This window comes from Scyliorhinus canicula, chromosome 1 (genome assembly GCF_902713615.1).
Source record: "Scyliorhinus canicula chromosome 1, sScyCan1.1, whole genome shotgun sequence".
NCBI classification, from domain to species: Eukaryota; Metazoa; Chordata; class Chondrichthyes; order Carcharhiniformes; family Scyliorhinidae; genus Scyliorhinus; species Scyliorhinus canicula.
In genome coordinates, this window is record NC_052146.1 from 62,214,682 (window position 1) to 62,241,111 (window position 26,430).

The 26,430-nt window shown below is 51.2% G+C and overlaps 1 long non-coding RNA gene across 1 annotated transcript in view; it reads left to right on the forward strand.

Annotated features, from left to right (window-relative positions):
- The first annotated feature begins 24,983 nt into the window (after window positions 1–24,983).
- LOC119963017 overlaps window positions 24,984–26,430 on the forward strand; it is a 36,442-nt gene continuing 34,995 nt past the window's right edge. The window contains exon 1 of the long non-coding RNA XR_005460004.1: window positions 24,984–25,149. This is a non-coding gene — a long non-coding RNA (uncharacterized LOC119963017). The remainder of the gene's footprint in view (window positions 25,150–26,430) is intronic.

Genomic DNA, 26,430 nt, shown 5'->3' on the forward strand with positions numbered 1-26,430 from the left:
TGAGGGAGGAATTGTTGTCGCTGCACCACTCCAATAGGTTCTCTATCACTCTCTTGTATTCTGACTCGTCGTTATTCGAGATCCGGCCCACTATGGTCATATCATCAGCAAACTTGTAGATGGAGTTCGAACCAAGTTTTGCCACGCAGTTGTGTGTATATAGGGAGTAGAGTAGGGGGCTACATACACAGCCTTGCGGGGCCCCGGTATTGAGGACTATCGTGGAGGAGGTGTTGTTGTTTATTCTTACTGATTGTGGTCTGTGGGTCAGAAAGTAGAGAATCCAGTTGCAGAGTGAGGAGCCAAGTCCTAGGTTTTGAAGCTTTGATATGAGCTTGGCTGGGAGCTGTAGTCAATAAATAGGAGTCTGATGTAGGAGTCCTTGTTGTCGAGATGCTCTCGGGATGAGTGTAGGACCGGGGGATGGCGTCTGCAGTGGATCCAGGCATTCTGGGAGTATGGAGGTGATGCGCTTCATGACCAACCTCTCGAAGCACTTCATTACAACTGAAGTCAAGGCCACCGGACGGTAGTCATTGAGGCACATTGCCTGGTTCTTCTTTGGCACCGGTGTGATGGTGGTCTTCTTGAAGCAGGTGGGGACCTCAGAGTGGAGTAAGGATAGGTTAAAGATGTCTGTGAATACCTCTGCCAGCTGGTCCGTGCAGGCTCTGAGTGCACGACCAGGGATCCCGTCCGGGCCCGTCGCCTTTCGAGGGTTCACTTTCAGCTAAGCCGATCTGACTTCGGAAACTGTGATGGTGGGTGTGGGTGAGTTATCCAAAAGATTAGGTCATTTTTGTAATTTTCTTTAAACATTTCTCTTTAGCAGATATTAAAATATTGAAATGGGTGTGGCGGGGGGTGGGGGGATGCTGTTTGGATAACAATCAAGCATCATCAAATTGGACAATGAGTTTTTTTGATTTCTAATTGACAAAGGAAGGCCGTACGTCACAAAAATGGATGTTATTCCAGCACGTTTTATTTTTGTGCAATGTTGGATGGTTGTCTCACTAATGGCTGAAGGATGAGAGAAAGACATGTGGTGAAACCTCCAGGAATACATTTAATCACAGTTGGCAACCCGACATTGCAACCATTCCTTGTGTGAAGAAGATTTCATGCCATCTGTACTCAGGGGACCTAGAATCAACCAGTGTCCCTTAGTTCTTCTACCACAGTCCAATTTAAAGTAATATTCCTGGTTTACTTTTTCTATACCCTTAATAACCTTAGAAACAAAAGTCTGCTGGTTGAGAGAAGGGAAAAAAATTACCATTGGGCTATTTGCGGATGGGAATTTGTCAGTCGGGTCTCCCCACTTTGTTTCCCCAACCACATGGCTCTGGAAAATGGCCAAGTCGCTGATGTAGTGATCCCTGTATATGTTAATACATGATACTGAAAATGCAGCAACCAAAAGACAAGAAAGCTGTACTTAGGTTTCTTGATTTCATAAATTTCCTCGGGAAATTCATCTCCAACATATCTTCGAGAACTGTTGCTCTACGAAACTTGATCAGAACAAAATACTGATTTTGAGTGGACTCCACGTCATCCTGCAGAATGGCTGGACCTCAAACAACAATTAATAAAAGCTCCCAGTTTAAATTCCTTCGATCCAACTAAACCCACAAAAATCAACAGATGCAAGTCAAGATGGCATTGGTGTCGTCTTACTTTGCAAGACGAGCAGACCAATTAGATTCCGATAGCATATGCATCTAAAGCAATAACCGCCACAGAGTGCAGGTATGTGCAAATAGAAAAAGAATGTTTAGGACTAGTAACAGGCATCACTAAGTTTCATGACTATGTGTATGGTCTACTTAAGTTCATAGTTGAGACTGATCATCGACTTCTAGTATCTATCATAGAGAAAAGCCTCAATGATATGACACCAAGGTTACAGAGAATAATGATGAAGTTGAGGAGGTATGATTTTACATTAATCTATACTCCTGGCAAAGATCTCGTAATTGCAGATACACTTTCAAGATCTATAAATACCAAGAATCTACCGTTTGAATCATCAACGACGTAGAAGCTCAACTGCAGTTATATAGAGAAACACTTCCTGCATCAGATGAAAAGCTGAAGCAGATGCGTGATGAAACACAAAAAGACATAACCTTGCTTAGAGTTATCAATCATCTACAGAATGGGTGGCCAAAAGGACACTGTCTTCAGTATCAAAGTATTCAAGCTGAACTTACTGTGGTAGATGGCATACTATTAAGAAACAACAGAATTGTCATTCCATCAAATCTCAGTTCAGAAATGCAAACTTCAGAAAGGACATCTCGGCTTCGAGAAGTGCAAATGAAGAGCTAGGCAAGCTGTGTATTGGCCTGGTATAAACAAAGATATCGCAGAAATGATAGTTGTGTTCAACATGTCAAAGGCATCAACCAGCACAATGCAAAGAAACACTATAACAAAGTGACATTGCTGCGTCACGATGGGTGAAAGTAGGCATTGACTTGTTCCATGCAAGTGGAAAAGGCTATGGGCGGGATTCTCCAATAATGGGGTTATGTCCCCACACTGGCGTGAAAACCAGCGCCAATCACTCCAGTGCCAATGGCCCCTGAAAGTGAGGAATTCTCCACTTTCTAGGGGCGAGGTTGACGCCGGAGTGTTTTCCGCAGCTCTAGCCGGCACCAAAGGGCCGGCGCGTGTACAGGCAGTGTATTTCCGCGCACGCGCGGGAGTTCCTTTCTCTGCGCCGGCCCCCGGGCAATATGGCGGAGCCCTCCAGGGGCCCGGCGCGGAGGACAGAAGGCCCCCACGGAACCAGCCTGCCCGCCGATCAGTAGGCCCCGATCGCGGGCCAGGCCACCATTGAGGCCTCCCTCGGGGTTGGACCCCCTCCCCCCCCCGCCCTTGTTCTTGTCATTGATTATTACTCCAACTATCCAGAAGTAATGAGGCTACCTGATCTCACCTCTACAGCAGTGATCAAAGCGTGTAAGGAAATTTTTCAGAGACATGGTTTTCCGCAATGTCAGATAATGGTCCGGCTTTGCTAGCTGGGAGTGAACGGAAGTTTCAAGAACATATAACTTCAACCACATAACCTCAAGTCCCCATTTTTCTCAATCAAATGGAAGAGTGAAAAAAGGTGTACATATTGTGAAGCAATTATTCAGCAAAGCAAGAGATTCTCAATCAGATTTTTACTATCATACAGAGCCTCTCCGTTGAATTCAGGTTTATCTCCAGCTCAAATGTTGTACAATCGTGAAATTAGAACATTACCGAAAATTCATGTTGGTGATCCAGATCAGCTGGGTATGTTGAAAAGAATTCAACAGCGACATGAAAACATCAAAGTTACAATGACAGACATGCAAAACCACCATAACCTGTCACAGTAGATGACGTTGTTAGAATCAGATGTCCTGATGGAGGATGGTCTGATACTGCTATGGTTATTAGGCAAATCTCCCCACACCCCTACATAATCAAAACTGCAGAAGGTGGATTGATTAGAAGGAACAGGCGTGTCATCTTAAAAGTGCACATTTGTCAACCTATGTTTCCAAATTTGAATTTAAACCAATCTTTAAATCAGCATGTGACTATCAAACAACCTGTTGAAAGTGAACAGCAGAACATTAAAGCATCGACTTTGCCAATCAAATTGAGAAGATCTACTAGACGTAGAAGAAAAATGAATCGTTTGAACTTATGACTATTTGATTGATTCATAACTAATATACAATGCCCCCCCCCCCCCCCCCCCCCCCCCCCCGGGAACGTCTTTCGGTACATGCAGGTGAGGGCGTTTGTCAGGAGGCAGGTGGCGGGGTTCCCTCTGCTGCCGCCGCGTGGGATCCAGGACAGGGTGCTCTCGGGGGTGTGGGTTGGGGAGGGGAGGATCTCGGCAGCGTACCAAGTTATGCAGAAGATGGACGAGGCCTCGGTTGAGGAGTTGAAGGGTAAATGGGAGGATATGCTGGGTGAGGAGATTGAGGAGGGGACGTGGTCAGACGCCCTGGGGAGGGTGAACTCGTCCTCTCCTTGTGCGAGGCTTGGCCTCATACAGTTTAAGGTGCTGCATAGGGCTCACATGACCGGGACAAGGATGAGCCGGTTCTTTGGGAGTGAGGCCAGGTGTATTAGGTGCTCAGGGAGCCCAGCAAATCATGCCCATATGTTCTGAGCATGTCCAGCATTGGGGGAATTTTGGAAGGGCGTAGCAGGGACGTTGTCGAGGGTGGTAGGATCCAGGGTCAATCCGGGCTGGGGGCTCACAGTATTTGGGGTTGCGGAGGAGCCGGGAGTGCAGGAGGCGAAAGAGGCTGGTGTTCTGGCCTTTGCGTCCCTGGTAGCCCGGCGGAGGATTCTTCTTCAGTGGAAGGACGCGAGGCCCCCAAGCGTGGAGGCCTGGATCAATGACATGGCAGGGTTTCTCAAGCTAGAGAAGGTGAAATTTGCCCTAAGGGTGTCAGTGTAGGGGTTTTTCAGGAGGTGGCAGCCATTCCTGGACTTCCTGGCAGAACGATAGAAACAGGCCAGCAGCAGCAACCCGGGGGGGAGGGGGGGGGGGGGGGAGGGGGGGGGGGGGGGGGGGGCGGGAGGGAGGGAGGGGGGGGGGGGGATGTTTTGTTGTTTTGTACTAGAGGGACGGGCATAGTTGTTCTGTGCCAATGTCGGGCATTAATTCATTTCATCTTCTGTGTATACGCGGTGGGGGGGTTTCTGTCCTGTCTATTGAAGGGACGGGCAGATGTTTGCGGGAATGATGGGTGTTAGTTTATCCCCTCCGCTGTGTATGCACGGGGGGGGGGGGGGGGGGGACTGTTCTTTCTGTTCTTTGTTTTATAAAAATCTGTCTTTTTGTTGTTGATATTATGCAAAAATTTGAATTAAAAAAAATTTTTTAAACTAATATACAAATGCATGACAGATTACTTCATTTCTTATGTACAGTTTTCTTTACCATATATATTGAAAAGTCTAACACAAAAAGGGGGATGTAGTGATCTCTGTATATGTTAATACATGATCAGTTAATGGGCAGTACAGACAGATGATCACTAGCTGGCAACACTAACAGGAACTATATAAGGAGTTCCCCGCTCTTTCTGTAGATTAGTGTGTTTGTAGTGCAGCTAGAATAAAGACGTGACAGATCAGAGTGTAGTATATTGTCATAATTGTTAGTTTAATATAATCTTAGTTAATTATATTACTATTCAAAGTATTAAAGTGAAAGAATTCACAAGTATATTATTTTGAAACTTTATAAATAATTTGTCATCAACTGGAAGACTTTGACTGTTTACCATCAGGTTAAATACAACTCGGCAAGACAAATGAGTAATATTTATATTACATTTCTGCAATATAACGGCTGAAGTAAATACCATGCCATTGTATACCTGGTGATAGTTCCCGTGGGAAATACTGGAAGAGGCAGGTCGAGCGAGGGAACCGTGGTTTACCAAAGAAGTGGAATCTCTTGTTAAGAGGAAGAAGGAGGCCTATGTGAAGATGAGGCATGAAGTTTCAGTTGGGGCACTTGATAGTTACAAGGAAGCGAGGAAGGATCTAAAGAGAGAGCTGAGACGAGCAAGGAGGGGACATGAGAAGTCTTTGGCAGGTAGTATCAAGGAAAACCCAAAAGCTTTCTATAGGTATGACAGGAATAAAAGAATGACTAGGATAAGAGTAGGGCCAGTCAAGGACAGTGGTGGGAAGTTGTGTGTGGAGGCTGAGGAGATAAGCGAGATACTAAATGAATATTTTTCGTCAGTATTCACTCAAGAAAAAGATAATATTGTGGAGGAGAATGCTGAGACCCAGGCTATTAGAATAGATGGCATTGAGGTGCGTAGGGAAGAAGTGTTGGCAATTCTGGACAAGGTGAAAATAGATAAGTCCCCGGGGCCTGATGGGATTTATCCTAGGATTCTCTGGGAAGCCAGGGAAGAGATTGCTGAGCCTTTGGCTTTGATTTTTAGGTCATCATTGGCTACAGGAATAGTGCCAGAGGACTGGAGGATAGCAAATGTGGTCCCTTTGTTCAAAAAGGGGAGTAGAGATAACCCCGGTAACTATAGGCCGGTGAGCCTAACGTCTGTGGTGGGTAAGGTCTTGGAGAGGATTATAAAAGATACGATTTATAATCATCTAGATAGGAATAATATGATTAGGGATAGTCAGCATGGTTTTGTGAAGGGTAGGTCATGCCTCACAAACCTTAACGAGTTCTTTGAGAAGGTGACTGAACAGGTAGACGAGGGTAGAGCAGTTGATGTGGTGTATATGGATTTCAGTAAAGCGTTTGATAAGGTTCCCCACGGTCGGCTATTGCAGAAAATACGGAGGCTGGGGATTGAGGGTGAATTAGAGATGTGGATCAGAAATTGGCTAGTTGAAAGAAGACAGAGAGTGGTAGTTGATGGGAAATGTTCAGAATGGAGTTCAGTTACGAATGGCGTACAACAAGGATCTGTTCTGGGGCCGTTGCTGTTTGTCATTTTTATAAATGACCTAGAGGAGGGCGCAGAAGGATGGGTGAGTAAATTTGCAGACGACACTAAAGTCGGTGGAGTTGTAGACAGTGCGGAAGGATGTTGCAGGTTACAGAGGGACATAGATAAGCTGCAGAGCTGGGCTGAGAGGTGGCAAATGGAGTTTAATGTGGAGAAGTGTGAGGTGATTCACTTTGGAAAGAATAACAGGAATGCGGAATATTTGGCTAATGGTAAAATTCTTGGTAGTGTGGATGAGCAGAGGGATCTTGGTGTCCATGTACATAGATCCCTGAAAGTTGCCACCCAGGTTGATAGGGTTGTGAAGAAGGCCTATGGTGTGTTGGCCTTTATTGGTAGAGGGATTGAGTTCCGGAGCCATGAGGTCATGTTGCAGTTGTACAAAACTCTAGTACGGCCGCATTTGGAGTATTGCGTACAGTTCTGGTCGCCTCATTATAGGAAGGACGTGGAAGCTTTGGAACGGGTGCAGAGGAGATTTACCCGGATGTTGCCTGGTATGGAGGGAAAATCTTATGAGGAAAGGCTGATGGACTTGAGGTTGTTTTCGTTCAAGAGAAGAAGGTTAAGAAGTGACTTAATAGAGGCATACAAAATGATCAGAGGGTTAGATAGGGTGGACAGCGAGAGCCTTCTCCCGCGGATGGGGGTGGCTAGCACGAGGAGACATAGCCTTAAATTGAGGGGTAATAGATATAGGACAGAGGTCAGAGGTGGGTTTTTTACGCAAAGAGTGGTGAGGCCGTGGAATGCCCTACCTGCAACAGTAGTGAACTCGCCAACATTGAGGGCATTTAAAAGTTATTGGATAAGCATATGGATGATAAGGGCATAGTGTAGGTTAGATGGCCTTTAGTTTTTTTTCCATGTCGGTGCAACATCGAGGGCCGAAGGGCCTGTACTGCGCTGTATCGTTCTATGTTCTATGTTCTAATGGAGAGCCAGCTTTTTTGACCCATTCCATTCACCATTACAATCATGTGAGGGAAAACCCTTGTCCTGACTCAAACCTCATACTGTCCTCACGTACATCTATCTTCTATTTGGGGTAAATGGGAAGGGGAAGTGGGAGTCTTGTCCAATTCTTCCCCTATCTAACTCAGTGACTTTGAAGTTGTAGCAACTTTCCTATCGGGACTGACTGATGCAGCACGGAGCAGGAATGGACCTGTGACCTTTCTGTTCTGCATAGCTCGAGTCTAGCTAATTATTTATTAAGTGATTATTGACGCAGAGTCAAAGGGTGTGGTTGATTATTTATTGACAAATAAAGACATGTGGAAGAGGTGAATAATTTATTCCTTTAGTGGTTGACTTTGAACTATGATGTGAAAGCAGATATTCCACCTCCTTGACTTTTTGTACCATTACAACACTTATGGATTTATATCACATGTAACTGGGTTTCAGTAACAGACCCAGTACGAAATGAAGTCCAGATTAAAATCTCCTGTTTATTACCTCGTTGGTTTGGGTTGACTTTGCCTTGGATTTGTGGGGCCCCTCTAGGGTTTAGCTTCTCTTCTCCCCATGTACTTCCCTCAGAGAAAGTAAAAGAGGGTCTTATTTTCCAAACCCATCCAGGAGATTGGACAGGAAGATATCCATAAATTAATAGTTACATGCCTTAAAGCAGTACTGTACAAATCTCAAGGACTAATATCAAAGTCAAAGAGCTGTCCATCCATTGATTGCGAACAGTACAGGATTGTCCAGTAATAAAGGCTGTATTTCCAGAAGGCTACTGACAGCAACCCGAGACACAAATCATGTGACCATTAAAACTTGTGTTATTTCGACTTCCGGTGGTGGCCATGAGCTGAGCAGCCACATGGAAGATGGCTGTCGTGTAAGATCCCCAGCAAACCAGCACCAAAAGTACCTACAATCCCCAACTCTAACCCCCCATCAACAGCACTGCCAAGCAGGATGGGAAAACGTCAGCTGCCCAGCCATGTAGCCAGGAAAGACAAGGGGATGGAAACCTCAGCCTCAGAGCCTGAAGTCACAGGTTGAACCAGGAAGGGCCTAATTCGCAGAAGTCCCGGCGCAGACCCAGGTGCTGATGGACAGGCTAATGGGCTTCATCACCTCCGAGCTCCAGAGACACAGGGTGGAGATCACCTCCGAGCTCCAGAGACACAGGGGGGAGATCACCTCCGAGCTCCAGAGACTCAGGGGGGAGATCACCTCCGAGCTCCAGAGACTCAGGGTGGAGATCACCTCTGAGTTTCAGAGACACAGGGTGGAGATCATCTCTGAGCTCCAGAGACACAGGGTGGAGATCACCTCCGAGCTCCAGAGACACAGGGGGGAGATCACCTCCGAGCTCCAGAGACACAGCGGGGAGATCACCTCCGAGCTCCAGAGACACAGCAGGGAGACCACCTCCGAGCTCCAGAGACACAAGGTGGAGATCACCTCCGAGCTCCAGAGACACAGGGGGGAGATCACCTCCGAGCTCCAGAGACACAGGGGGAGATCACCTCCGAGCTCCAGAGACACAGGGTGGAGATCACCTCTGAGTGCTTAGCAGCCGTTGAAACGGCAGTGGAAGGATGAGGGAAGTGACGGGCAATATGGAGCGGAGGCTGGAGACCCAGGACAAGTGTACCTCGAGAAGGCACCATAATCCTAGGGGAACAGTTCATGGAGCTCCAGGCCGAGGAGGTTAGCCTGGTCAGAACCCAGAAGGGGCTGAAAGACAAAGTGCGCAATCTTCCCAAAAGAGAAGCAAGTCCCCAAGCGAGCGTGTTTAGCCATGTGTTTCCCGGCATTTGCAGTGCCGAGACATATACGGCTATTTGACGCGGCACGGTAACACAGTGGTTAGCACAGTTTTTCCACAGCGCCAGGGTCCCAGGTTCAATTCTTGGCTTGGTCACTGTCTGTGCGGAGTCTGCAGGTTCTCCCTGTATCTGCGTGGGTTTCCTCCGGGTGCTCCGGTTTCCTCCCACAGTCCAAAGATGTGCAGGTTAGGTGGATTGGCCATGCTAAATTGCCCTTAGTGTCCAAAAAAGGTTAAGTGGGGTTGTTGGGTTATGGGGATAGAATGGAGATGTGGCCTTAAATAGTGTGCTCTTTCCAAAGGCCTGGCCAACTCAATGGGCCGAATGGCCTCCTTCTGCACTGTAAATTCTATGATCTATGACCTTTGAGCTCACTTTGAATAAGGGGCCTGAATTGGGAATGTGTGGCCGAGGCCGCACATTGTCCCTTTTTTACAATGGGGAGCTCTGCTCGTCGGAACTCCCCATTGTAGCGATAGACCAGGATGCCATTTTTAAATCGTGTCCCGACTTCCAAGGCCCAAAGAAGAATCTCCGACCTCCCTCCAGCCCGAACACAATATTGGAGGGTCCCCCAGCCCTACCGCACTGGACAACTCCTGCCCAATAGCACATGTGCAAAAAATGCCAGTTTGCATCACCAACCTGCCACCTTGGCAGTGCCCCTGCTTGTGTCACCTGGTCACCTTGGCAGTGCCAGGTTGACAGTGAGGTGGCACTGCCAAGCAGCCAGGCTGACACTGTCAGGGTGATGTGATCATCAATTCACTCGGGACACGATAGGAAGTAAACTGTGGCTTTAACAGACTTACAACTGAGCCTGCCTGCGACCAGAAGAACTAAGGGCAGACTCACAAGACCGCAGCACTTTATACTTCTGGTAGTGGGAGGGGCCATGGGCAGAGCCATGGGCGGAGCCGAGGGTGGAGCCCTGTACAAGCTCCTCATCTCACCCTGTGGTCAGAGCCGCGCAACGGCTCACAGACAGAGCCCACAAGGACACAATACTATACAGTGTGAATTACATGATGTACAATCACCATACAGGGTATCCAGGTGGCACCAGCAGTGCCAGGGCACCACCCTGCCCAAAGAGCATGCAGCTGGGGACCTCCAATCGCCTTGGAGACCCCCAAAAGTGCCTTTCCGACTGGTCCCTGTTTGTGGGAAGAGAGTGAATCCCAAAGCCTCAGCTACCTCGGGAATCTGCACATTCGAGTAAGGATTACTGCCTCGTTCTAATACGCAGACTTGCCAAAAAGTGATCTTATCTATTGTGGGTGGGATTCACCTTACACCATCTCGCGAGATTACATTAAATCTCGCAGGCGATGCAAGCGGGATAGATCCCGGGAGCGGGGTCTCCCGGCTTTCACTGGCCACACTGCGTGGGCTGTGAGTGGTGAGCTGCTTTTCCAGCATAGCTTGGCCGGTGGATCGTACCCAAAGTCGAAGAGCAGGAGAACAGGTCTAGGGGGGGAGGGGGAGCAAGGGTAAGGGGATACAGGGGGAGGAAAAGAGGGTGGTAGGGGAAGGGGAGAGGGGGAGGATAGAGCGCTGGTTGCAGGAGACAACGTGGAGGTGACAAAAAAGATGAAGTAGTCAGCCCTTGAACAAGGACAGGCCCGGACAAACAGGACTGGGACTGTTGAGTTATTCTTCTTCGTGCAGCATAAGCTGCTTCCTTGATGTATGCTCTGACAAAGGAAGCTTCAGACTTGGAGATAGGTTTAACACATTTATTGAACAGTTAACAATTCTCCTACTTGAGTTCGACTCTCCTGGTGATCTAACTATACTAACTCAATCTAACTAACCAGTCTGCTCTAATCCATGCGATGGGTGTGATGCATTGATCTGCCCCTGTCCCGCTGAGTGTCACCTATGGAAAGAGAAAGAGCATGTGTGCCCTGTTCTTTTATATGGGTAGCCCCCTTGTGGTAGTGTCACCTCTGGGTGTCTTGACTGCCCATTGGTCGTGTCCTATTCTATGTGTTCATTAGCTGTATGTCTGCATTTCATGATGCGTCTGGTGCTCCCTCTAGTGTTTATTTAGTTCTAGTGTATCTACATTAACCCCTTGTGTATTTACAGTGATGCATATCACCACAGGGACAACAGGGTGAGTATGGTTGACCCACAGGAGGGTGAGAGGGGGGGTGACCAGTCCCCCCATATGGATGGTAACATGGAGTATGAGGGGACTCAATGGGCCGGCGAAGAGATCCTGGGCGCGATCCAACGGCCATGCTGCGGCAGAAAAGCAGCTCGCCGCGACACAGCGTGGCCATTGAAAGCTGGGAGTCCCCGGTCCCGGGATCTACACGACTCGCAATGCCTCGCGAGATTCAACGCAATCTCGCGACACATTGCGATGTGAAGCCTGCCCACAATGGGCAGGTAACCTATTAGCAAATCTGCACATTAGAACGAGACAGCAAGCCTCACTCTAATGTGCAGATTACCTAGGTACCTGGGGCTTTAGGATTCAACCCCTTTGCCTCAGAGACCTCGGGCAAGCACCATTTGATACTGGTCCCCACAAATGGGGATGGAACGGAGGCCCCCATTTAGGCAGGGTGGTGCCCTGGCACTGCTGGTGCCACCTGGGTACCTTGGCAGTGCCATGTGGGTGCCAGCCATTTCATGCATGCGATCGGGTCGGGGCTGCCATGTGTGAGGGGTGCAAGGGGGGGTCTCCCATATTGCGTTCAGGCCTGGAGCAAGGTCAGGAATTGCACTGGGGGCCTCGCATATCTGGATGCCATTTAAAAATGGTGTCCCGATCGCTCGCTATAAGGGGGAATTCTGGAAGGCGGAGCTTTGTGCGGACTCGGCTGCACCTTCCCCATTCTGATCCCTTATTCAAAGCGAGTCGCATTGAATAGCCATGTGTTTCTCGGCATTGCGAGTGCCAAGAAACACGTGGCTAAACGCGCTCGCTCGGGGACTTTGTTCCCTTTTGGGAGAATCGCATCCAGAGTACTCACCCATCTCAAGAGTCTGAGGGTGGACATAGTCTTCCTACAGGAGAAACGCTTAAGAGAGAGAGAGAGAGCGATTGCGGGTAAGGTGGGGCTGGGTGGGCCAAAGATTTAATTTATGTTTTGACAACAGTGTTTTGTTATGCTCTTGACGTAGTATAAGCTGCTTCCTTGATGTGCACTCTGACAAAGGAAGGATCAGACTTGGAGATAGCTTTAATACCTTTATTAAACTGTTAACAATTCTCCTACTTGGATTCGACTCTCCTGTTAATCCTGCTATAGCTACTCAGACTGATGAACCAGTCTGCTACAATCCACGTGGTGGGTGTGATGTGTTTCAAATCAACCCTGTGTACACACTGAGAGTCTCCACTGGAAAGAGGAAGATCATGTGTGCTGTGTCCTTTTATATGGGTTGGTGTAATGCCCTCCTGTGGTAGTGTCACCTCTGGATGTATTGTGAATGCCCATTGGTCGTGTCCTATCTTACTGACCTATTGGTCGAATGTCTGTGTGTCATGTCTCTCGTGCTCCCTCTAGTGTCTATCTAGTCTACGTGTATTTACATTAACCCATTGTGTGTCTAAGTGATGCATATCACCACAACCAGGACAAGGGCTTGGCCATACTAATTAACAGGACAGTTGCATTCACGGCGACAAGCACATTGACGGATCTGAGGTGGGCAATACGTGATAGTCAGTGGGACCCTGGAATTCCGGTAGTCTTGGTAATTATGTACGCCCCCAACTGTGAAGCTGCTGAATTTGTCAAAAAAGCGATTGCCGAAACCCTGGAACCAGACACCACCTGACTTTAGACAGGTCCATCCCCAGGAGAGGTAACATGTCAGGCATGGCTCTAGAATTGAATGTCTTTATGGAGCAGATTGGGGAGGGGGTGCAGATCCAGGAAGGTTCAATCAACCAAGAGAAAATAAAATCTCCTTCTTCTCCCACATGCACAAGATCTGTTTGCGCTTGATGTCAAGGGAAGTCGCTCTTTTTTTTTAAATGTATTTTATTACAAACATGTATCAAAACAGGTTACAGCAAATAAACACCCCGGGAAACATAGGGCGCGATTCTCCGGACTCACGACGGTTCGGAGAATAGCGGGCGTCGGAAATTTTTACGGCGACGCTGTTCCGACGCCCTCCCGCTATTCTCCGAACCCCGCAAATTGTCGGAGTCGCGTTTCCCGACAAACGCCTCCTTCCCGCCCCTGACACAACCAGAATCGCCACTGAGAGCCCCCCCGCTATTCACCGGCCCGGATGGGCCGAAGTCCCGACGTCATGGCGCCCTGTTTGGACGTCGTGAAACACACCTGCTTTTTAAATTCGTCAACCAGCCGGCCTGGCTGACGACTGCTTGGAGGGCACCACTCTGCGCACCGCTCAGCGCACCGCTCAGCGCACCGCTCGAGTCTGGCCACAACGGGGAAGGCATCCCTGGGAACGGGAGGGGGTCCAGAACGGGGGCAGTGGGGGGGACGGAGGGGGCAGTGGGGGAGATGGAGGGGGCAGTGGGGGAGACGGAGGGGGCAGTGGGGGAGACGGAGGGGGCAGTGGGGGGCGACGGAGGGGGGGGGGGGTTGGTAGAGAGTGAGCCGTCCAACCCCGTAACAAAATGTCTGCCAGCATGCCATGGTGTGCAGGTGACGAGGACACGGCCGCTGGTTCCCCTGTGGCTTCCGGCCACAGGCCACTGACGCACCCGTTAGGAGGCCATAGTTTACTGGCCGTTGGATGCAGAAAGTGACCAGGGGTTAGGCTGACCGCGTGTCAGCAGCGCGACCAGGCCACCGGGACACACTGGTATCCCATGGCTGGCGGCTGCCGAGGTGTCGACTAACGTCCGTCTAACATGTTCCGTTTCTCTGCCTCCCACCACCCTTCTGTAGGTTAGCACAATGTCTGTGAACAGAACGCCTATGTTCTGCGCAGTGGTTGGGGCCGCTCTACTGGATTTGGAGATGCAGCAGCATCCACACCCACAACCCGCAGTGGCTGCAGGGCCAGCTGCAGCAGCAGAGGGAAGGGCCGAGGAGTTGCCAGTCGTCGAGCAGCATGGGGGGGGGGGGGGGGGGGGGGGGGGGGGGGGGAGGAGGAGGAGGAGGAGGAGGAGGAGGAGGAAGAGGAAGAGGAGAGAGTGAGGGTGCAGCCATGGCGTCAGAGGCGACGACCAAAGCCGAGGGTGTACCGTGTCCGGGTCTCTTTCCTAACAATGCCGGACATCACCTGCAGGAGAAGACTCCGGCTGAGTAGGCAGACGGTGATACATATCTGCGAACTCCTGTCGCACCTCGCCCCACGTGGAACAGGGGGAGGACACGCGATCCCGGTAGCCATCAAGGTGACGGTCGCTCTGAACTTCTATGCTACCGGCTCCTTCCAGTCTCCGAGCGGGGACGTCTCTGGGATCTCCCAGTCATCGGTGCACAGGTGCATCCGGGATGTGATCGACGCCCTCTATGCCATCGCGGACCGCTACATCACCTTTCCCGAGGACCAAGCAAGTCAAGACTCACGAGCCCGTGGATTTGCCAGTGTGGCCGGGATACCGAGGGTTCAGGGGTCAATCGACTGTGTTCACGTCCCCATGCGCCCGCCTGCTGTGGACAAGGAAGTGTTCACAAACAGGAGGGGGACATACTCCATTAATGTCCAGGTGGTATGCGACCCCCACATGAGGTTCATGAACGTCTGTGCAAGGTTCCCAGGGAGTGTGCATGACTCCTACATACTAGCGCAGTCGTTCATCCCTGCGATGTTTGAGGGACGTCCCCCCCGGCTGAGGGGCTGGTTGCTAGGTGACAGGGGTTATCCGCTGAGGTCTTGGCTGATGACGCCTATACGGAGGCCTCAGACCAATGCGGAAACACGATACAACGAGGCCCATGCAGCAACCAGGGGTGTGGTGGAGCGCTGCCTTGGCCTCCTGAAGATGAGATTCAGGTGCCTGGACCGCTCCGGAGGGGCCCTGCAGTACCAGGCCGACAGGGTCGCTCGCATTGTAGTGGTCTGCTGTGCGCTGCACAACATCGCGATGCAGAGGGGAGATGACTTGTTGCAGGAGGCGGAGGGAGAAGCTAGTGGCAGTGGTGCCAGCACAGAGGAGGAGGAGGAGGAGGAGGAGGAGGAGGAGGAGGAGGAGGAGGACGCTGGCGGAGTGGCGGGCGCAGCACGCAGACACGACCCAGGTGCTGGTGATGTCCAGGAGGCGGCACGACGGACCCGGCAAGGACGGCAGGCACGCGACGCCCTGGTGGCAGCACGGTTCACGCATCGCATGTGACGTCCCCGATGAACACCAAACCACCACCTGCATCGCTAGTCATGCAGAGGGTCACCACACAACTGCCACCACCACAACCCCCCCCCCCCCCTCAGTGTACACTGCTCCACTTCGACATGACGCTTATCACTGGGTACAGACGGAATGGCACAACATTGATGGCTGTGTCAGCGGGTGTGATCAGTGCCATGTGGAATGATGACAGCCCGCTCTGCGAAGAGCTGTGAGCTCAGAATCGTTAGAGAGAGTCTGACCCATGGCAATAGCTGAACCATCCACCTTGGTGGCCGCTGAGTTCGTCACTGACACTCCATCACGTGCCCGCGTGGGCTAGCTGTGGGAGGGGGGTAGGGGCAGGGACTGCACACCCGGCACCGAGGTTTCACCACCCGTCACCCCCAGCGACACTCGGTCACCATCACGATTCCTGTGCCTGTGGAACAATCACACGGTATTACAAGTAAGGTGGAACAGTGCGTTTAATATTAACAATTATTTACAGGTGCCCTAGCCCCTACAACTAAACTGTGCCCTTCACCCGTGCCAACTTACTCAGTGTCTATCTTAGTTGCCTTATGGGCCCTACCACTACGTCTAAGTGAATCCCCAGATGATACAGCAGGAGTGGAGGAGGATTGCTGCGAATCGCCCCCCTCGACTCGTTTCTCCTTGGCTATGCGTTTCCTGGGGCGACCCGGCCTGGATGGGCCAGGCTGCTCTGCGGGCGTCTCGGGTGACATTGTGCCACCCTGCTCTGCCTGCTGCCCACCCGATGCACCAGGGATGGGACGGGGGGAGGCCGAGAATTCCGGTACGTCCCGTGATGGAGTTAATGGGACGGGCCCCGAAACCTCCTCCTCCCTCGGGGAGCCCGGTGGCCCCCGGGCCTCACTTTGGGACAGAGGTGCGAGCGGGGAGGTTCCCCGTCGCACCACCGACACCTGGCGCTGCCAGTCCTGGAGGCCTGCAACGGTATCCACCAGGATCCGAAGGTTTGCAGAGACGGAGTCCAGGGAGTTAGACATTCCCGCCAGGGACTGTGCGATCTCAACCTGTGTGTGCACGACGCCATCCAGCACATGTGTCAGGCGGTTGATGGTCTCCGCGACCGACTGCTGGGACTGTGCTATCGACTGCTGGGACTGTGCCATGGCGTGCTGCGACTGGCCAATGACCTGCTGAGACTCGGCCATGGCCCGCAGGGCGCCGGCAATGTCGTTTTGGCTCTGGCACATTGCTGCCTGTGAGAGGGCCACCCTGTCCAGGGCCGAGGATGACGCGTGCACATTAACCCCAACGTCTTGCATAACCTGACCCATTGCCTCCACCGCGGATGCCACCCATGCGGTGTCGGACTGGGTCTCTGCCATGAGCGGCACCACTCCCTGCTCTTGGACGCGGTTCGACTCCTCTAACAGCGTCTGCAGAGTCTGGAAGGAAGCCCTCATCCCGTCATTGTTTCCCTGGGTTTCCTGAGGCATCGGCTGTGCGGGTGGGTTGATAAACTCCAGGAACTCAGAAAATGTCTGGGAGCCAGCTGCATCCTGGGCCTGGTCTGGCCTCCGCGAGTCCGGGCCCTCTGTTGCTCCGACCTCCACCTGCTGTACCTGCTCAGCTGTGATGTGCCAACTAGACTGTGCCCCAGGAGACTCATCACTAAATAGGCCCGCCGGGGTGTGTGTCTCTGGGATGATGGATGTGGTGGGAGAAAGCAGTGCCGCAAGCCCGACGCTCTCAATGCTTAGGGCCTCGTCCATGGTGTGGGGCTGCTCAGCGACAGGAGGGTTGTCCCTGGCCATTTCTGGTGGTGGTGGTGGACTTCGAACCCTCTGTGTGTCCTGGTCCGCAGATTGGGTTGGGGCGGATAGGGCTGCCCGCTGATCGGGCACCCTCTGTTGTGAGGCCCCGGGTGAGGTGGCGGCAGATTCCTGTCTCCGTCTGGAGGCAGACGGCCCTGGTCGTTCGGCATCACGTCCTAGGGAAGAGAATGAGACGGGTTATTTCGATTTGCTCGGCAGGCCGCTGGACGGTCCCAGTGGGCAGGGTTTGTGAAGGGACAGAGGATGGGGAGGTGTCCCAGTGGGCAGGGTGTGTGAAGGGACAGAGGATGGGGGAGGTGTCCCAGTGGGCAGGGTTTGTGAAGGGACAGAGGATGGGGGAGGTGTCCCAGTGGGCAGGGTTTGTGAAGGGACAGAGGATGGGGGAGGGGGGGTGTTTGTCAGGGAGGGTTGTCTCACTTGCTGCAGTTCCGCCAACCTCGCATTGCGCGATATCGCGGGAGGCAGACCCCCCAACAAGGTCCAGTGCCCTCTGTTCAAAGGTGCTGAGGGGGTGCATGTTGGGCGAACCCCCTCCAGTCTTGTGCCGCTCACGGTGGTTATGACCGGCCTTGGCCTGTTGGGGGAGGGAACATAGGTAGATCATTACAAAACGGTAGGTATCAGCAGTCCGTTCAGATACTGGCACAGTTTGGGGGGGGCAAGTTGTCGTCAGACGATTGCATCTCTCCTCGGGGCCAGAGCGCTGGGTCTGTGACAACTTTGTGAACCACCCTCAAATAACTCTGCCCCAATCCCTCTCCCCCCCCCCCCCCCCCCCCCCCCCCCCCCGGGCAGTTAAGGGGGAGGGATGGTTGTGACTAGGGGGCACCCTCATGGCACTTACCCTGGCAGACCTGGTGAGGTCGTGTAGCTTCTTCCGACATTGCTCTGCTGAGCGAGGGGTCTGCCCCACAGCACTGACGGCAGCAGCCACGTCACGCCAGGCCTGGCGTACCGTGCTGGCAGGTTGGCGATGCCCTCTCCGCGGGCGGATGATGCCCCTCCTCTGCTCCACGGCATCGAGCAGCGCCTCGACGTCTGCATCTACAAAGCGAGGAGCAGCTCTCCTCGGCTCCGACATCCTGCCCGACAGATTCTGTGGTCGCCCGCGCCTTTTTACGGCGTCGGGCGGCGTCACATGGGCGGGTTCGTGTCGTTGTCGCGTTCCGTCGTCATCACGCACGTAATTGACGCGGCCGCGCTACTAGCCCATTTCCAGGAAGTGAATCCGTCGGGAAATGAAGCCTTCGCCACCATCGTAAAACGGTCCCGATTTTTACGATGGTTTGCCGACTTTCCGCGGGTGCGGAGAATTTCGCCCATAGTTCCCAACAATCAACTGTACAGTCTGCAGACATTTTTCCCCTTTTTCACCTTTCTCATGCCCCCCCCCCCCCACACACACACACCCGGGACAAACAGCTCCTCAAACAGTCACAAACATCCCCCATCTTGTCTCAAACCCCCCTGCAGAGCCCCTTAACTCATACTTTTTCTTCCACAACCGCAGAAAGTTGTACAGATCACCCAACCAAGCCCTACCCCCGATGGCGATGCCGACCGCCACTCCAGCAAAATTCGCCACCGTGCAATCAAAGAGGCGAAGGCCACAACATCGGACTTCCTCCTCTCCAAGAGCTCTGGCTTCTCTGAAATCCCAAATATCGCCACCATAGGGTCCGGGTCCACCTCCTCCTCCACTACCCTGGCTAAATCCTCGAACACTCCCGCCCAGAATCTTCCCAATTTTGTGCAACCCAAAAACATGTTTGCATGATTCGCTGGCCCCTGCCCACACCTCTCACACTCATCTGCTATCCCCTGAAAGAACCCACTCATTCTCGCCCGAGTCAGATGCACCCTGTGCACCACCTTAAACTGTATCAGGCTCATCCTTGCACAAGAGGAGGTCCCGTTTGCCCTTTGCAGTGCCTCACTCCATACACCCTAATTGATCTTCCCTCCCAACTCCACTTACCATTTCTCCTTGATCTTCACCACCTGCTCGCCTCCCTGCTCCCCCAGCCACTTGTATATATCCCCATTCTTCTCCCCCTTCCACATCCGGAAGCAGCAGTCACTCCAGCAGGGTGTATCCCATCAACCTAGGGAACCCCCTCCCTAGGTTTCTTGCAAAGTTCCTAACCTGCAGATACCTGAACTCACTACTCCTCAGCAGCTCAACCCTCTCCCTTAGCTCCTCCAGACTGGCGAACCCTTCCTCCAAATACAGAACCCTTATCTTGACCAGCTCCACTTCCCTCCACCTCGTGTATACACTATCCATCCCCCCGGCTCAAACCAATGATTATCGCACAGCGACGTTAGCACCGACATCCCTTCCATCCTAAAATGCCTCCTCAACTAATTCCATATCTTCACCGTGGACTGCTCCACTAGGCTCCCTGAGTACCTACTCGGAGTCATTGGCAACGCTGCCATCACCATAGTCCTCCTTCAAACTTGACCCCTTACAAGATTCCTCTTTCATCCTAACCCACTCCACCCCTTCTCCTTCCCACCACCGCCGTACCTTGTCCACATTCGCCGCCCAATAATAATGAAGCAAGTTCTGCAATGCCACCCTCCCTGCTGCCTCTGTCTCTGTAGCAGGGTCCTCCCCACCCTCGGCACCTTCCCCACACATACAAAATCCAAAATGATCGTGTCCACTTTGCGAAAAAAGGCCTTTGCTGTAAAGATCAGGAGAGCTTGAAAGATAAACAAGAACCTCGGCAGAATATTCAATTTCACCACTTGGACCAGCGTTAAGTGCAGTGTATCCCACCTCTTATGATCCTCCCTGGCTCCTCCACCAGCTTTGTTAAGTTCCACTTATGGAGCCACCCCATTCCCTCACTACCTGAATCTCCAAATACCTAAACCTGTCCCTCGCTACCGTAAATGGCATCTCGCCTAAATTAGCCTGCTGTGCCAGCTCATTCACTGGGAATACCTTGCTTTGCCCTACGTTCAGTTTGGCCCTTGAGAACCCTACAAACCTCCCCAGCAAGACCATAACCCTTCCCATATTCTCCAACATATCAGAAATATACAGCAAGAGGTCATTGACATAGAGCGACACCTGATGCTCCCTCTGTCCCCTCATAATCCCCCACCACTCCGCCAACCCTCTGAGAGCCAGCACAAACAACAACTGCGAGAGCAGGCACGACTGCCTCGTACCCCTGTGTAAGTCAAAGCTTCATGAGCTCATATTCGTCCTCACTCTCCCCCTTGGTGCCACATACAGCAACTGTATCCATGCCACAAATCTCGGCCCAAACCAAACCTTCCCAAAACCCCAAACAAGTACCACCACGCCACCCGATCAAATGCCTTCTCTGTGTCCATGGACACCACCACCTCCGGTACCAGAGCCCCTTACGGATTCATCACCACATTCAACAGCCATCTTATATTATTCTCAAGCTGCGTGCCCTTCACGAAGCCTGTTTGATCTTCTGCCACCACCCCTGGGACACAATCCACATCCGTGTTCAATAGTGATATGGGCCTATACGACCCACATTCCACCGGATCCTTTCCCCTTTTTTGAGATGGGTAGAAAACCGGTTGGCAGACAGGAAACAAAGAATAGGAATAAAATCTTTTTCTAAATGGCAGGCTATGACTCGTGGGTATTGCATGGATCAGTGCTCGGACTGAGTTGTTCACAATATATATTAATGTTTTAGATGAGGGAACTAAATTAGCAGATGCCACAAAGCTGGTTGGGAGGATGAGCTGTGAGGAGTTTGCAGAGATGCTTCAGTGTGATTTGGACAAGTTCAGTGAGTGGGCAATGCATGACACATGCAGTATACTGTAGATAAATGTGAGGTTATACACTTGTGTAGGAAAAACAGGAAGGCAAATTATTATCTGAATGGCTGTAGATTAAGAGACGGGAAGATACCGGGATCTGAAGGGTTTTCGGTTGACTTCGACAAAACATTCACACCGGCTCTCGGCCCGCACCTACGGGAGATGTTCACAGAATCACTAACGAGGGGCACCCTGCCTCCAACGCTAACACAAGCATATTGCTTATACCCAAAATAGACAAAGACCCGACGGAATGTGGATCATACAGACCCATTTCGCTGCGCAACATCGATGCGAAAATACTTGCAAAAGTCCTGGTCAAGAGACTGGAGAACTGCGCACCAGAGGTAGTCATAGAGAACCAGACAGGCTTTGTCAAGGGTAGACAACAAACTGTGAACCTCAGGTAGCTGCTGAATGTAATACTGACTCCATCGGGCCAGGGAGAGAACACCAGAGGTGATCGTCTTCCTGGATGCAGAAAAGGCCTTCAACAGAGTCGAATGGAAGGACCTCATCAAGGTACTGGAGCAGTTTGGGCTGGGGACAGGATTCATCTCATGGATGAAACTCCTGCACAACGCTCCCAAGGTGAGTGTTCGGACCGACACCACCAACTCTGAATACTTCCAGCTGCACAGTGGCACGAGGCAGGGATGCCCGCTGTCCCGCTCCTGTTCACCCTGGCGGTCACCCTGCGGGTCGCAAAAGGCTGGAAGGGTATCTGAAGAGGAGACAGAGAGCACAGAGTCTCACTCCATGCGGATGTTCTGCTCCTCCACATCTCGGAGCCGTAGAACGGCATGAAAAAAATCATGAAGTTCCTGGAAGAGTTTGGGGCCTTCGCGGGCTACAAAATTAACCTGGGCAAAAGTGAGCTTTTCCCGGTGAATCCAAATGGGAGAGAGACTGAGCTGGAAGGTCTCACATTTAAAATAGCCCTAAACTACCTGGGGATCCAGATAGCCCACCAGTGGGCATGGATCCACACTGGCACAGGAAGTTAAAAAGGACTTGCAGAGATGGGATGCACTCCCACTTTCCCGAGCTGGAAAGATTCAGACGATCAAGATGAACATACTGCCAAGGTTCTTCTTCCTGTTTAGATCCATACCGTTCTTCATCCCCAAGGCCTTTTTCCAAAAGAATAGACAAAATGATTATGGCATTTGTGTATGTGGGGGGGGGGGGGGGGGGGGGGATCCAATAATCCCTAAGACAACACTGCAGAGAAGAAGCAGCTTTGGTGGCCTGGCCCTCCCGAGTTGCAATATTATCACTGGGCAGCCACAGCTGAGAGAGTGAGGGGATGGATCAGGGAACCGAACGTGGAATGGGTGAGGATGGAGACCCTCTGCACGGGAACGACCATCCGAGCCCTTGCCATGACAGCCGCTGTCCCATCCCTGCCGGAAAAACACACATCCAGCCAAGTGGTAGTAGAACCTGGAACCAGATGAGGCAACATTTAGGTCGAACCGAGGTGTCCCATCTGCGGCCATGGTGGAACTCCAACATTTACAAGTGAAAAACTTTCTCCGCAAGGAGACAAAGAGGTACCCTAGAGCCCCGAGAGACACAATGTTGGAGGAGCTACTGGACATGGGCAGTATGGAAAAGGGGAACTGCAGGGATATATACAGATGACTTTTAGAAAGGACGCAAACACCACTAGTCAGAGCAAGACAGAAATGGGAGGAAGAATTAGAGCCGGAAGTAGGGTGGGGACTCTGGAGCAAAGCACTAAGTAGGGCCAACTTCACCTCCTGCTGCGCAAGGCTAAGCTTCATGCAGTTTAAAGTGGTGCACAGAACACACCTGACATGAACCCGAATCAGCAGGTTTGTACTGGAGCTAGAGGACAAATGTGAACGGTGCCAGGGAGGCCTGCCCAACCATACCTAAATGTTCTGGGCATGCCCCAGACTTGTGGGGTTCTGGACAGCCTTCTTTGAGGCAATGTCCAAGGCTGTGAGGGTGAGGATGGAGCTGTGCCCAAGAGTGGCAATCTTTGGGTTATCAGACCAGCCAGAACTTCATATGGGGAAGAGGACCGACACGCTTGCCTTTGCTTCCCCATTTTCCCGCCGGAGAATGCTGCTCCACTAGCGATCAGCAACACCACCCACAGCTGCAGACTGACTGGCAGACCTATCGGAATTTTTCCCCCTGGAAAAGATCTAATACACCATCCGAGGGTCGGACGAGAGCTTCCACAAAGCGTGGGGAGTTCTAGGACCTTTATGAAGTCAACAACAGATAGAAAAGGAGGAGGGGGTGGACCATGTGAACCACCAGGGCCACAAAAAGCAGACAGCAATAAGGGTGGGGGGGGTCAATGGGGCAGAGACTAAAGGAAACGCCAGGAGGGAACCCAGGGAGAGATTGACACGTGGGTCAGTGGGTCCTCCCACAAAGCTATAACAGCAAAGCAAACAACAAATAAACCAGACGAAAGGGCCTGAACATACTAGAAAATGGGAGGGCAGAGTGGGGGATAACAAAGTGGGGGGAGAGGGGGGTGACAAAAAGGGAAAGCATGTAAATTGTAAATAATAACCGTTTCAGTCATCTCCTGTACCATGTAAAAATGTAACCTTCAATAAAAATATTTATAAAAAAAAGAGGGGAATGTGCAATGAGACTTGGGTGTCCTTGTACACCAGTCGCCGAAGGTAGGCATGCAGGTTCAGCAAGCAGTAAAAAAGGAAAATGGTATGTTGGTTTTCGTAGCGAGAGGATTTGAGTACAGGAGCAGGGATGTCTTGCTGCAATTATGCAGGGCCTTGGTGAGGCCACGCCTGGAATATTGTGTGCAGTTTTGGTCTCCTTATCTGAAAAAGAATATTCTTGCTTTGGAGGGAGTGCAGCGAAGGTTTACCAGACGGATTCCTGGGATGGTTGGGACTGATGTATGAGGAGATGTGGGGCTGGATTCTCCGCCCCGCCACGCCACTTTTCAGCCTCCATACGCCGGCGGGATTCTCCGTTCCGCCGACCGGTGAATGGGGTTTCCCATTGTGGGGCAGCCCCACGCCGTCGGGAAACCCCCGGGCGCCGGCAAAACGGAGAATCACGCCGGCGGAGAATCCAGCCCTTATGTCAGTTGGGATTATGTTCACTGGAGTTTAGAAGAATGATGAAGGAAATCATAGAAAAATATTCCCGTATCAGCCTCCCCGGACAGGCGCCGGAATGTGGCGACTAGGGGCTTTTCACAGTAGCTTCATTGAAACCTACTCGTGAAAAATAAGCGATTTTCTTCTTTTTTTTCATATAAAATTCTAGCAGGCAGGACAGGACAGATGCAGTAGGATGTTCCTGATGGTGGGGGAGTCCACAACCAGAGATCACAGTATACGGATACAGGAAAGCCATTTAGAACTGAAATGAGGGGAATTTTATTCACCCAGTGAGTGCTGAGCCTGTGAAATTCGCTACCACAGAAAGCAGTCGAAGCCAAAACATTATGGCTGGGATTCTCCGAAATCCCGGCCAAGTGTTGACGCTGGCGTCAAAACCAGCGTGAGTGACTCCGGCGCTAACGGGTCTCCAGGCCCAGGTATTCACCCCTTCCTAGGGGGCTAGTATTGGCAGGTTGGATTTGCCCTGCATTTTGTAAAAGTCTACTTTCAGGAAAATGCAGAAATCTGCTCAAACATTCAAATCCACAGGAGAGGCACTTCAAGTTAAAACGTAACCAGCAACTGCTTTATTGAGTCGTTTTTTTTCTTCCAGAGCTGGGTTGTAAAAATAAAATAAATGATGGAAAATGAAACCTGCTTTCTCTTGGAAAGAAATCTTCGGTTATTGCTGTGCTTTCATCAAATACGGTACTAATGGAGCTGACTTCTCTGTAACCCAGCAGCCAACTGAAAGTAGAAGGAACTGAGGCCTCGATTATTAACATTTGACAGGTAGGAAATAGTTCAACAATGTGTAAAAGTCCTAACAATCATAATCCTGTCTCTAGTTCATGTACCCGGCTGAATATTTGAGTTCCCTGGATCACCCCGCCCCCCTGATAAAAACAGGCAGGATTCCACTTATATTTTGAAATTATCATTCCATTCAGAATTTAAACCTCCACCTGGGAGGGGCAGCGATTGGTGGAGGAATGGAGAGGGTTGCGGAGGGGTGGGGGGGGGAGAGGCATTGGGGAGTGGGCAGGATGCAGTTCTGTGCTGTCCACTGCTGGGCAGCAGAAATATGGTTGGAGAGGTCAGCTGTACAGAAGAGGCTGAAGTAAATTTTGAAATGTTATTCCTCTTAGAACTGCCTGGAACCCTTAAGTCTCCTCAGTTCCTTTGAGAATACGCAGCCCTGTCAACACTCATTGCAAAGCAAAAATTCCCAGCTTTTGCCCATTGATGCACGATCAATCACTACTGAAGCAAGATTGTAGTCCAATTGAAGGATTTAATGAACAAGTAGTTACTCCAGCAGCTCCGGTACAGAATGACTGCTGTGGGTGAAACACAGACTCTTATGCTCTGCCTGCTGGGCGGAACCAGCAGGCAGGTTCTACCACTCATACTACAGTGTAAGGTACATCCCACCTAGGTACCGCGATACCCCTAATAAAGCCTACCACACCCATCACCAATCAGAACCGAAGAAGGATGTGCAAAATTCCCGACCTCCTGTAACCCAATTTCCTCCCCCGTATCCAGTCGGCGGGGAGAAAAGTGTATCTAACTGGATGGTGGTGGGCGTCTGAGAGGTTTCACTTAATCGCAGCACCAATCCACATGTATCCCTCATGCTTCCCTGTTACAATCAAGGCCCAAGTCTAATTGCGAAAAGCACAAGAATGCAAATTAATCTTCCTTTCCATGTCGCAAGGTTAAATTAAGGAAAGACTTTCAATGCACAGGCATTGGAGAAAATGCTGAATCACAAGAATCGTACCGGGATGAGGAACTTCAGTCACATCGGAAGATTGGAGAAGTTGGGACTGGTCTTCTGGGAAAAGCTGGGGAGGAAATTTGAATAAGGTATTCAAAATCTTGTGGGGTCTGGACAGAGTATATAGAAAGAAACTGTTCCCAATGTTGGAAGGGTCGAGAATGAGAGGGGGCAAATTTAAGGTAATTGGCAAAAGAAGCAGTGGCGACATGGGGAAAACGGTTTGCGCAGGGCGAGTGGTTAGCATCTGGAATGGACTGCCGGAGAGTGGGGTGCAGGCAGGGTCAACT